Source organism: Balaenoptera physalus (genome assembly GCF_965194825.1).
Source record: "Balaenoptera physalus genome assembly, chromosome: 3".
In the NCBI taxonomy this organism is placed as follows: domain Eukaryota; kingdom Metazoa; phylum Chordata; class Mammalia; order Artiodactyla; family Balaenopteridae; genus Balaenoptera; species Balaenoptera physalus.
This window is the reverse complement of record NC_138890.1, coordinates 47319050-47333068: the sequence shown is the minus strand read 5'-3', so window position 1 is coordinate 47333068 and position 14019 is coordinate 47319050. Positions and strand designations below refer to the sequence as shown.

At 45.7% G+C, this 14019-nt stretch overlaps 1 long non-coding RNA gene across 1 annotated transcript in view; it reads left to right on the top strand.

Moving 5' to 3' along the window:
- Window positions 1-537: 537 nt before the first annotated feature.
- Window positions 538-14019, top strand: part of LOC309657797 — a 34678-nt gene continuing 21196 nt past the window's right edge. Inside the window, exon 1 of the long non-coding RNA XR_014261898.1 lies at window positions 538-13546. This is a non-coding gene — a long non-coding RNA (uncharacterized lncRNA). The remainder of the gene's footprint in view (window positions 13547-14019) is intronic.

The following is a 14019-nucleotide window of genomic DNA, read 5'->3' as shown; positions in this document are numbered from 1 at the left end:
TGCAAATGTGTGGATTTTCCAGTACAAATATGTTGAGAGGGAGTGAGAATTACTGGGGAGTTGCCTCCATTTTCCCCTTTGCTCTTGATAGAAATCGTCCCCAGAATCTTACCAAAGCAATAATGTAGCCTTTTGGAGACAAAGAATGTCAGAAGAACAAATGTCATCATTTACAACAATCATTTCGTTTTAGAGGTGAGAAAACCAAGACCCATAGGTGAGGGGACTTGTCCAAGACTGTTGGCACAGAGCTAGACAGGAACCATTCCCTGCCTCGCATTCCGAGCTGCATCGCTTGGTGCTGGTTCTGCCGTTAGATTCTCACCTGCTCGGCTTGAGTTTCTTCTTGGGAAGCATTTTAATGATGTTGTTCAGAGGCTCTGCACCTCATTCCTCAGGGGCTCACGATGGTCTAAGAAATGCTCACAGCTGGATTAATAAGAGAAGCAGCACCTCTGAATTCCTTCACCTCGGCAGGAGGGAAGGAAACGCAGCTGTTTCCCCCTCCGCATCCCAGATGCTCCCAGGGAGGTGAAGATGGTCCTCCCTTTCCTTTGCTTTCCCGCCTGACCAGAATTATGTGTTGGGCATCTAGATGCCTTCCCCTCAAGCAGACTTCCCGGACTCCCCACTGGAGTCAGCCTTCCCTCCTGTGAGCCCTGTCGGCGGAGAAGCTATGGCACACTTGCAGACTAGATATTGCTGATCCCCTCAGGGATGTTAGAAGCTGCTTGAAGGCAAGGACCAAAGCTGATTCATTTCTGTCCCCAGCTCCCAGCAGCGGTGCACCTTGCCCAGTCATAAAACTAGTTGCTGCCATTTATTCCAGGATTGCAATAGCCCAAGTTCTGGGCTAAGCACTTTATCTTAAAATGGCATATTTTATCTCAGTGAATCCTCAAAGCCACTCTGCAAGGAAGGTATTTCTATACACATTTTATGGATTAGGACACTGAAAGTCAACCAGTTCACAGACGTTATTACAGCATTAATAAATTCAAAGCTCCCCAATTATGTGCTGCTCTCCTTCCCTCTCCCTTCGCCCTCTACACTCCTCCAGAGTCCTCACACTTACCCAGCTTCCTTCTGCCTCAGGGCTTCATCTGAGCAGATTCCTCTGTCTCCATTATGCCCCCATTTTCCACCCAGTGCAGCCTCTCCTAACCCTTAAACTAGTTCATACCCTCTTGGACTTAGCTCTCATAGCTTCCCTGACTTTTGGTTCATGGCATTTACCACAATTTGTAATTCAATATATTGTGGGATTATGCAGTTCCCCTCTGTCTCCTCCATCAGTATAAGCTCCTTGGGGACAGGCCCCATATCTGTTTTGCTTGTCATTTTGTCCCCAGTGCCTGGTTAAGTGCCCAGCATAAAATAGGCGCCCAGTAAACATTTATTGAAGGAGTGACCATCTGACCTTAAAGCATATGCCCTAATTACCATGCAAAGTAGAAAAAGTAGATGCTCACTAATGACTGTATCAATGAGAGAAGAGATGGAGGAGATGATCAGCCACAAAGTGTCAGCTGGGAAAGATCAAATACTTGGCTAGTAGAAAATACGAAGACCCAACAGGCGGCTGGTTCACTTTCAACAAAGTAGGCTTCCTGTTTGGCAATCATGAAAATGATCTGGTCTCCCACTTTCTCTTTTCAGTAACTGCTGGGAGCCCACGACTAGAACAGCCGTCAACTGCAAATGAAGGGACAGCTCAGCTCGTGTCAGAACGGAGTCTTTAAGGGCGGCTCTATCACTTCCTCCAAGCACTTCACACCCAGCCTCCTGGAAGGGCTGCTCCATCAGCCCAGCCCCTGAAATCACGTGGGTGATCTTTTTCTTTTTTTTTTTTTTCCAAATTGGGTTCTCAAACTTTCACTTAAAGGAAGATGACGGGTGGGAGTGTATGACCTGAAGTGACAGGAAAATCAATAGCAGGCTTTCAAAGTCATTCTGGATGAAAGGCCCAGGGGTCACATGATAGAAAGGAAGGGGAAGGGAGGGACAGTGGGGGATCCGCTGCAGGCCTCCCAGGTATTCTCAGAAGGTGTGCTCCCTTTGCCCTGGGGGTGGGAAGAAATCGGCACACACGGATGAAAGGGGTGGCTGGATAGAGCCCCAAGCCTAAAGCTTATGTATTGAGTCCTAGAACGTGGAGGCTGGGAGGCGCCTGTGAAATGGATCACATCCTAGCCCTTCGTTTTATTCAATATATCTGCCAAAAGCCCAGAAAGTTCCCACAGTAAGTCAACCCAGGGGCCAGACCAGGACCCTGGGTTCCTGATTCCCACATCAGGGTCTTACCATTACATCAGGAGAGTCCAGTTAGCACAATAATGGCCCCCCAAATATGTCCATGTCCTAACCCCAGAACCTGTGAATATGCTACCTGACATGGCAAGACTTTGCAGATGTGATTAAGTTAGGATCTTGAGATGGGGAGATTTTCCTGGGTTATCTAGATAGGTCCAATGTAATCACAAGGGTCCTTATGAGAGGGAGGCAGGAGGGTCAGAGTAAGAGATGTGATGACAGAAGCAGAGATGGACCCAGGCAGCCTCCAGAGGTTGGAAAAGGCAAGGCAAGGGATTGTTCCCCTACAGCCTCCAGAAGAACCATAGCTGCCAGCCTATTTTAGACTCCTGACCTCCAGAGCTGTAAAGTAATAACTCTGTGTTGCATTAAGACACTAAGTTTGTGGTAATTTGTTATAGCTGCAATCAGAAAGTAATACATCCTGTGATAGCACTCAACCCACATGCTAATCCTGCAAATCCCCCAGAGACAGGAAGCGTCAGGGAGTGCATCCACACTTGAGTGGCAGTATATCATAGTGATTATGAGCACACTCTGCGGAAACAAGCCCAAAGACCATCCACAGGAGAATGGATAGATACATCGTACATACTCACACACTGCAGAAAAGCATACGACAGTTCAAAAGAACAAACTTCTGAAACACACAACGACATGGATGAAGCAATGACATTGGAGGGAAAGAAGCCAAGACACAAAAAGATTATGTACTGAATGATTCCAGTTGCATAAAATTCAAGCACAGACTGGGGACTTCCCTGGCGGTCCAGTGGTTAGGATTCTGCTCTTCCATTGCAGGGGGCGCAGGTTCGATCCCTGGTTGGGGAACTAAGATCCCGCATGCTGCAAGGCGCAGCCAAAAAAAAAAAAAAAAAAAATTCAAGCACGGACAAAGCAAATCTATGGTGATAAAAATCAAAAATGGTGGTTACCCTGGAGGGAGAGTATCAAAGACAAGAGTGATAAAAAGAGCCAGCTGGGACTGGAAATGTTCCCTATCATGATCTGCTTACATATGGTACACATACCTAAAAATCCACTGAGCAGTGTGCTTAGGATTTGCTCACTTTCCTATAAGTTATACTGCAGTTTAATCTCAGCTCCATCGTTGCCTGTGTGACTTTGAGCAGGTTACCAAGCTCATCTGTGACTGCATTTCTCACCTGTGTAATGGGAATATTAACAGCTCCTGCCTCATAGAGTTGTTGTGGGTTAGTATATATAAAGTGCTTACCACTGGGCCTGACACATAGTAAGTGCTTCCTAAACCCTGGTCATTGTTCCTTGGGTGTGAATGCAGTGGTGAGCTGGAACCAGTGCCCACCTGCACATGGGAGCCGATCCTGTGCCTCACCTCCCAACTCCACAATCACACATTATGCTGGAAGCACAAAAAAAATCAGCCATGGTGGGAGTATTTACACCCCCACTACTGGCCAAAGCGACAAGTCAGTGCCTTTTGTGTTGCCTTGTTTGGAGAGCCCACATACCGCTGTGTACATGGCTGACACCAGACCCTCTCTGGACAGTGTTTCACTTTAGGAAAGGGGGAGAGAAGATGGGGGACCTGTGGTGATGAAAGCAGGACCTGCCACCTCCTCTCCACTCCTCACTGGCCCAGGAGGCTGGAAGGCGCTCAAAGAGCCAGCCTCTAGAGACTTGAGTGTGGGCCTCACGATGGCATCAGAGTCCCCCACCAATGTCTCTTCTCTTCTCTCACCCCTGGGCTTTAGCCAGTTAACCCAGACTTTCAGACCCCATCTCCCCTTAATACGTGCCTTGTGAGAGGCCTGGCCCACCTTCCCACCCATCCCCTAGCACCAGGGACCCCTCCAGCCAACCCCTCCCCAGCCCTCAGAGAACTTGCCCAGAGTCACACTCCCTGTTCCTTCTCTGCCTGGAACCAACTGCCCTCAGATCCTCTTTGAATCAGCTCTTTCTCATCCTTAATGTCTTAGCTCAAAGGTCACCTCTTCAGAGAAGCCCTCCTTGGCCTCACTCTCTCACTCTCCATCACGCTACTCATCACTGACTGAAATTCTTGTATGTGTGACTGCCTGCCTATTTAGTGTCTGATTCCCAACTAGGATGTTAATTCCAGGATACACACTATTTTCACCATCCCTATTCTATATATCAAGAAACTGAGGACTGCAGAAGTTAAATAATTTACCCATATGGTCACAAAGCCAAGAAGTGACAGAGCTGGGATTTGAACCCACACAAGCCGACGTGCTTCGCTGCTCTGTCATGATGGACGGCCAGAAAAGCAGGGCTGTGTAGGCAACTGGTGAGTCCAGAGAGAAGACAGGTGAGCAGGAGCCTAGGTTGGGTGTAGGGGGTGAGTAAGGGGCACAACTGCCAAGCTAAGGAGTTTGACAGTCTGGCTGGAAGCAAGTTTAATTACTTGACGTCCCAAGGCCAGTGAGTAACAAGGTGTAGAGAGCAATAAAAGGCCCAAAGGAGGCGTCGAAGCAGTGCGTGCAGAATGTGCCTTTATTCACTTATTTATAGAGGATGAGAAATTAATCAAGGGCCCATGCTTTGAACTACCAGCACCTTCTCTTCTCCTACAGCAGCAGGTCAGCTGGTGCGATGAGCTGGCACCGGGGAAGGAAGCCGAATCCTCTGCTTTTCTCTAAGACTCCCAGACTCCCTGCTGCAGGACCTTCCCCAAGCCAGGAAATCAGTCCTTTGGCCAGAGAAGCATTGGCTCCATGCAGGAAAGCGGGGATCAGGAGTGGGAGTGGGGGAAGCCAGCTGGGGCAGTGAAAAGAGTACTGGACAGGAGGAATTCTCAAGCCCCATAGGACCACGTCGAGCACTTAGCACAGTGCCTGACACGTGCTGAGCACTCAGGGAATGCTTGGTGGCGCTGGTGGCCCCAGGTCTCCGTGACCTTAGGCAAGTCATAGTCTTTGTGCGTTCCCCTTCCCTCATAGGCAGAAGACAGCTGAACAGAATTGCCTGCTGAGCCCTCCTCTCAGAGAAGCTGGGAGGTGCTCAGCACGGTGGTAGCAGCCTCATAAATGCTTATTGAATGACTCTAGGGTGTGTTAACCGGAAAAACCTTTAAAAATCTAAGTTGTTATTTCAACAGCCATCTGAAAATACGGTAAGACGTCTGGGCAGGTGCTGAGGTCCCCTCACTGGGTTCACTCCGAGAGCAGCTGGGAGGGGAGACGCTGGCATGGAGTGCCAGCTCAGGCTCCCCTCTGGGGACAGTGCTATTTAGAGAATTGGCTGCAGAGCCCAACAGTGAGAGTTCAAATCCCAGCCCAGCTACCTGTTAGCTGTGTGGTTTTAAGTTCCTTCCTCTCCCGGATCCTTGGTTCCCTCTTCTCAAAAACTGCAATAATAACAGTAACTGCCTTATATGATTGTTTGGAAAATCCCTTGATACAACGGACAAGTAACTGACATATTGGGCCATTAACATGAAATGGCTTTTTTTCCTTCTGTTTCTGCCTCTAGTTGTACCCAGTCAGATCCATCATCTTACCCATTTGATGATGATCACTTCAGCAGACGCCAAACATTCTGGTCATTTAAAGCCCATTTCTTCCCTCCTCCTAGTGTGGGTTGGACCGATGGCTCAAGAAACAGGACCAGAAGTGGGCAGGGGCTTGGCCTGCTCATTCATGCCCCCTCCTCCCTGCACCTCCCTCCCTCTCTGAGTCTGGGTCTTTCCTTCCTCCTCTGACATCTAGTGTCCAAGGTGGGTAGCTGATGTGTCACCCATCTGACCTCCTGGGGGTTGGGGGAAGTGTCCCTGGCCTCTCAGAGGGTCAGCGACTTTCCACGAGGTGCTGGTGGTCTCTGCAGATGTGGTGGTCCTTGTTTTGGTGGTGCGTCTTCTTTTCTTAGGGTGGTATTTAACTTCACTTAACGGCAGCTCTGCGGACCCCGCAGAGAGCAGCAGCCTACTCTTCCTCAGCCCTGCCTGGAGTCCATGATGGCCCCTCTCCTCTCTTGCCAGCTTCAGGCCCTGCCATGTGAAGGAAGCCTCCAGGCTCCTTCACGTGGAGCTGCAGGACCGAGGCCTTTGGGTCCTTAGGCATCTACGACACACCAGCTCCCTACTCACTGTAGGGGAGGGAAAAATCTTCCTCAACCCTTTTTTTAAAAAATTTTTATTTTATTTATTTTTGGCTGTATTGGGTCTTCGTTTCTATGCGAGGGCTTTCTCTAGTTGCGGCGAGCGGGGGCCACTCTTCATCGCGGTGCACGGGCCTCTCACCGTCGCGGCCTCTCCCGTTGCGGAACACAGGCTCCAGACGTGCAGGCTCAGTAGTTGTGGCTCACGGGCCCAGTCGCTCCGTGGCATGTGGGATCTTCCCAGACCTGGGCTCGAACCCGTGTCCCCTGCATTGGCAGGCAGATTCTAAACCACTGTGCCACCAGGGAAGCCCCTCTTCAACACTTTTAAGGTCCCTGACTGGGTCTGAAAATTAAACTGACAGCCAAATTAACAGGAGAAAAGCATACAAATATATTTAAGTAAGTTTTACATGACACGCAAGCCTTCAAAAGGAAATGAAGACCTGAGGAAATGATTAAACCCGCATCTTTTCATGCTAGGTTTGATAAAGAGTGGACGTCGTGGAGGAATATGGCAGGTTGAGGAGTACGAAGCCAGTGTAGGAAACTGGAGGAAACTTAGCAAGGCCAGTGCGTTTGGATTCTTCTCCATGATCCTCTGTCTTCCGAGATGAGGGTGCCCCTTTCCTCTGGGTGCAGGCAGGCAGAGGCCAGGTCAGTGGCAAACAGCTAAATTGCCGCGAGCACTCAGCACCTGGTCCGTTGTAAGCTGTAGCAGCACTTCTGCAAGGGGCTGCAGCCAGCAGATGGGGGACTCGGGGCGCCCTGAGAGGAGAAGGGCTCTCACATGAGTGTCTTATGACCCATCTCAGGGGAGGGAGGATGGGGTCAGAGTGACCTTCCTGCTTCTGCTGTCTTCTCAAACTCCTTCGGCCTAAAATGTTCAGCATGCCAAGGTGCTCTCTATGGGGGTAGGTGTCCTGACCCCCCCTCATCACTCAGTTGGGCCAGGCCGCCCCAGCTGTCCTCCCTGCCTTCCTCAGCACCAGTCTCCACGTTCACGACCGCCCCCAGAATCCGGGGACCCAGGCTGAGTGCACCCACACTGGCTCACCACGTTCACGGTGGCGTAGACTCTGCCGCTCAGCAAATGTCCACCTGTGACACTCTGTCCGCCAGAGTGACCTGTCAGTCTCGCCTTCTTGCAGGACCGCCCCCATACTGCAGGAGGGATTCCCTGGGAGTCCTCCCACCCTCCACCCTTTGACTGGCCTCTGGGGTGTGTGGTACGAGGGAGGGGGAGCCGGGGGAGCTCTCAGGGGAACACTGCTCCCCACGAGGCCGCGGCCACAATTCTGCCTCTCTCCTTGGTTTTCAATTACAAACCAGAAGGGGAAAGAGGGGCTGGCGGGGGGTGGCTGGACTAATCTGCTGCCTTCCAGTGGGCCCTGCAGCGGGGGAGTCTGGACACTGCTGCTGGCAGCCCTCATCAGAACAGGTAGAAAGCAGCACTTCTGGATTCTCTGCTCTGAACCCTAGGCATCAGTTCAAGGGGAAAGGACGAGTTCCCTCATGATCCTGTTAGGCGGAGAAGTGTTTACCGCAGCAAATAGCAAGTGCTCACCTCAATTCCACTGTCAGCCGCTTGACCCTCCTCTGACTGCCTTCTCCTGGGCCCCTTGTCCACACGCCCCAGCCTACCAGCTTCCTCCTGCTCCTCAAACCTGCCTCTGGGTCCTCCCACATTCCGTCCCCTCTCCCTCTTCCCCTAGCTCACTCCTTCTCGTCATTTAGGACTCAGCTGGAGGGTGGCACGCTCAGGGAAGCCTTTCCTGACCATCCCTGCGTGAGGCACTCCCACTAGGTATTCCCATACCCGTCCTGTCCTGTTGGAATGCATTTTTCCAGAGAAAGAGAGCTTATATGAGGAATCTAAAAAGAAATGATACAAACGAGCTTATTTACAAAACAGAAACAGACTACAGACTCACAGACTTGGAGAACGAATTTATGGTTGTGGGGCGGGGCGCAGGGGGAAGGATGGGGAGAAGGGATAGTTAGAGAGTGTGGGATTGACATGTACACACCGCTATATTTAAAATGGATAACCAACAAGGACCTACCGTATAGCACAGGGAACTCCGCTCAGTATTATGTGACAACCTAAATGGGAAAAGAATCTGAAAAAGAATAGATACGTGTATATGTATAACTGAAATACTTTGTGGTACACCTGAAACTATCACAACATCGTTAATCAAGTATACTCCACTATAAGATAAAAAGGTAAAAAAAAAAAAATGCATTTTTCTCACAGGCTTATTTTTCAGTTTCTGCTACTAGAATGAGGAACATATCTATTGAGTTCTCCAAGGCCTTTACTGCTAGCACAGTGGCTGGTACAGAAAAACTGCTCAGTACCTGTTTGTTGAATGGAAAAAAAAAATAATTAGCTGTTCTTTTTTAAGGCAATTTACTGGTAAAGCTCCCATGTCCTGGGGGGTTGGGAGGCCTAAGGCCTGGACAACTTGAAGCCCTCTACTCTTCTGTTTAAAGAGGAAAGGAAACCCCTGAGCAGAGGACACAGGCTCCCCCTCGCCCTGCCTTTCTGCAACTCTCCCCCAGGGTGCTTGCTGTCAGCAGGTTTGATGAGGCCTAGGGGAGCTATGTGGAAAGAGAAAGAAAAAGAAAGAGACTCAAACCTAACTCTGTGAAGCTAAAAGGTCACCAGGGCCCATTTCTCCCCTAAGCTTTGAGGCCTCCCACCCTCCTGTCTGTGTTAATGAGGCAGTTACTAACGTTCCATCTGAGAACAACCCAGTTGGTTAAGGGCTTGGGACCAAGTCTGCGGCCATTAACCAGCTAATAGGTGAGAAAGAACGCGTGGGCCAGCACTTGGACGGCTGTCAGACACCGCTGGGCTGTGCATCAAAGTAGATCCTCCTTTTAAATCCCTTCCTCAGCCACCCTCTGGTCATGTGACCTTTGCTAAGTCAGGGAGACTCTCAGAACCTGATCAGCCAACAGGGATTCATTCATTCCGCAAATACCTGCTGAGCACCCACCCACTGTGTGCCAGGGCCAGAGATTTCACTCTTTCCATTTTCCAGTGGTTTTAAGGAGACGAACTACGGACTCAAATGCTTCCAGGGCCTAGACAGATCATGGAAATGAAGAGGCATGGGGAGAGCTGTGATGTGCCTGCCTGGTCTAAAGGGACAGCAGATACTCAGCTCCAGCTGGTTGTTGCCATGAACTTCCATTACTTTGAGAAAATCTGAACACCTGTATTTTTATGTGAGATCTTATAATTTTTCATTGTTGGCAACTAAAACAAAATTTTTAAAATTTCCATGCAGGTCAAACACATGGGCTAGATTTGGCTTGCCAGATGCTAGCTGGTGACCCCCGGGAAAGGCTGTGAAGTAACTGATGTGATGCACACCCAGCTCAGAGTCTCTTGCCTTAGCTTAGCTTTTATCGGTATACCTGTGATTTATAATACATACCCAGTTCCCAGAGAGCTCTTAGCCCGGAAGGGGAAATAGGGTACACATATGTAAACGTAGGAGCTATAGTCGAAAATGTTCATGTGAATCACAAGATATCTGTAGAGAATGGAGAGATCATTTCCCTAGAAAAGAAGACAGGCTTCCTGGAAGAGGTGGCATGGGCTGGGCTCAGGAAGACTTGTGAAACCCAGTGGTCCCCAGCCACATGATCATGCAGAGAATTTCATCAACTCCCTAATCTGAAATGTAATCAGAAATGTCACTCGATACTGTGTTTTTGACTGGGAAGACTCAGTGTCATAAAGATGACAATTCTCCCTAAAGTTAATGTATAAAAACTTGGTAGTCCCAATAAAAATATCTTCAGATTTTTCCTGCAGCTAAACAAGTTGATTGTAAAGTTCACTTGGAAGGACAACAAATAATAGTGAGAAAAATCCTGAAAAAGAAGAACAAAGAGCGGGGGCTTAACCCTACTAAATACTAAAACATGCTATGAAGCCTCTATAATTAAAATGAAACAGAACAGGAAAGTCAGAGAAAGACCCATTCATATGCAAATTTAATATGTGATAAAGACAACAGCTCAAATCAGAGGAAAAATGATGGACTTTTAAATTATATTCAGATCATTGGAGAGCCATATAGAAAAAGATAAAATTGCATCCGTTCCTCTCACACATCAGGATAAATCCCAAATGGATCAGAAATGTAAAGGTAATAAAGCAAACCATACAAGCACTAGAAGAAAACGTTGTTGAATTCTTCTGTAGTCTGGGAATGGGGAAATCATTCCTATGACTTAATAGGGAAAACATAGCTACATTGATTACATTCCAAAAAATTTTGGGCATGGCAAAAGTTGTTATATGCAAAGTGAAAAGATAAACAACAAACTGGGAATAATATTTGCAACTTACATTGCAAAGGGTTTATGTATCTAATATATAAAAGAACTTCTAAAATTACAGAAGAAAAAACCTATAAGCCTATAGAAAAATAGGCTAGAGAATTCTACCAACGGTCCACAGAGAAAGAAGTGCAAGTGGCTCTTATTTTGAAAGATGCTCAAATTTGCTCATAAGAGAAATGTAAATTAAAACTATACTGAGGTATAATTTCTCACCTGATATTCAACTGGAAAAAATAAAAGTTTCACATTCTCTGTTGGTGCATCTCTGGAGAAACAGGATCTCAAGCTTTGCTGGTGGAAATGCATATGGTACAATCCCTATGGAGGAGAATTTGACAATATCTGGAAAACTTACACATTTACCTTTGAACCAGCAATCCCATTTCTAAAAATATAACTCAAATATACACTGGCAAAATATGAAAAGATATATACACAAGGCTATTCACTGAGAACTGCTTGTAGCAGTGAAAGATTGGAAACAACCCAAATATCCATCCAAGGAAGACTGATTAAATAAATTACAGTACACTCATACAATGACAGGGCAACCAACCAACCCGGTTTGGGACACATGGAACTTTCAGTGCTAACACCAGGAGAGTCCTAGGCAAACCGGGACACGTTAGTCACTCTTACAATTGAGAACTATGCAACTGTGATGAAGGAATGAGCAATATCTCTTTATACTAGTATGGAGTGATCATCAGGATACATAGTTACATGAAAAAAAGCAAAATGGAGGAAAGTATCGATATGTAGAGTATACTACTACTACTTATTTAAATAAGGGGTGAATACAACACACACACACACTGCTTATGTTAACAAAAGAAAGAATAGAAAATAAACCATGAATATTATTTTTAATTGTTACATATAAGGAAATGGAGGGAGTAAGGTGGAAGGTATAGGAATACCAGCTAGACTTCTATGAATAAATCTTATTTGGTAGATTCGATTTGGAATCTTGCAAATATTCTATATAATTAGAAAATAAAATTATAAAAAGAAACTCCAAAAAATAAAAATATATGATCTCTGTTTCAGACGACAGAGTAACTGGGACTGGACCAGCCCTTCCACCATGGGAAAGCATGTACAGTAACTACTGTTTTTAGATGTTTCTCAACAGGCAGTAGATGACTGTAATCCATAAGAGAAATTGCCCCGGCTCTCTGCCTGGAGGTCCTGCTCCAGACCATGCAGCACAGGGAGGTGCACTGCGCGCAGAACACAGAAGTTTTGCTTGAGATGAGGGGGCAGATACTAGAGTTCAAGGCTACTGAGGCAGTTGGAGCTGCAAGACTGGGTACCAGATAGGAGGGACCTGTGTATAGAAAGAGTTGTGAAATCTGCATAGGGTGCCCTTAAGTCACCTTAAGTCTTCAGCCAAATGTAAAGAGTAGACACACAAGACTAGATTCTGGAAAGCCTGGCAGAGAACAGCTACAGAGGAACTGTGAGCTGAATGCAGATTCCAAAAGTCACAGCTCTGGGATACATATGAGATCTGATCATCCACGGCAGAGGGACCTGCTGAACACTCTAAACATTCAGCCGTGATACTGGAAAAACCACGCCTTACAGTGTAGGGCTATTATAGCTCCAGAGTAAAGACTACTCTAGACATACCTTAAAGAAGCTTAAAAACAAGACTTCAAATGATCGAGCTGGCCCACTAGTAAATTAAGTGCCTGCCAGAAAAAAAATTCAAAACCCTTTAAAGGAAGACACCACCAAATCCCAGACTCAACAACGTATCATCCACAATACCTATCATACAATCAAAAATTATGAAACCTGTGAAGAAACAAGAAAAGAAAAGGAGACCATAACCAGGAAAAATAATTAATAGTAATCAAGAGAAACAGATCCAGAGGTGACACAGATATTGTAATTAGTAGACAATATCTTTAAAATGTCTATTATAAATACATTTTAAAGATTTCAAGGAAAATATAAATATAATGGGTGAACCTATAGAGGAATATCAGTAGACAAATGGAAACTATAAAAATAGAAATTCTAGAACTGAAAAGTATAATATCTGAAATGAAAATTTCAGTGGGACAAAACAGAAGATTGGGCACTGCAGGAGAAAAGATCAATGCAGTTGAACATATGTGACAAGAGAATCAATTCAAAATGAAGCACAGAGAGGAAAAGGGTGTTAAAAAAAATGAACAGAGCCTCACTGACTGTTGGGATAATATCAAGCAGTCTACCTCATGTGTAATTGGGATTCCAGAAGTAGAGGAGATTGAGAATGGAAAAGAAAAAATATTTGAAGATATACTGGCCAATTTGTTTTCCCCGAATTTGTTGAAAAATTCCAGTTTCCTTCAAAGAACTCAATGAACCTCAAGCAGGATAAACACAGGGAACAAATAAGCTACATTATGGTCAAATTGCTTAAACCAAAGATAAAAAGAACATCTTAAAAGTAGCCAAGGCCAAAAGACAGTATATGGTGGAGAAAAATGGAAAACCACCCACTTTTTATTAAAAATAATGTGAGGCAGGAAAAAATATAAAGACATATTCGAAGTGCTGAGATAAAGGGGGGAAAACCACCCTGACAATCTAGAATTTTATATCTGGGAAATAACCTTCAAAAATAAAAGCAAAATAAATTTTGCTTTTTGACATTTTCAGAACAAAAGCTGGAAGGATTTGTCATCAGAAGATCTGTACTGCAAGATATAGTAAAGTTCTTCAGGTGAAACATGAATCTAGCTGAAGAAATGGAGAGATGAAAATAGTAAGTATGTAGGGAGATATAAAAGGTTTCTCCCTCCTTGTTTCTTAATTTTTGAAAATATAATGGGTGTTTTAAAGCAAAAGCAATAATGTATTGTGGAGTTTATAACATATGTGGAAGTAAAATGTATCATAGTAACAGAAAGGATGGGTAGGGAGTAAATGGAAGTGTACTGCTGTAAATTTTTCATATTACATGTGAGTTAATACAATATTAACTCTAAGTAGACTATGATAGGTTAAGGATGCATACTGTTTCCATAAATCAACCATTAGATATAAAACAGGGAAGTCTAGCTAAAAAGCCAACAGAGGAGATAAAATAGAATACAAAAAAGAATTCAAAAGAATGCAGGACAGAAGGCAAAAAGGAAGAAAGAACATATGAACAAATATAAAGCAAATAGCAAGATTGTAGACATAAAGCTCACCATATCAATAATTATATGACTTCACATTAAATTTAAATAGACT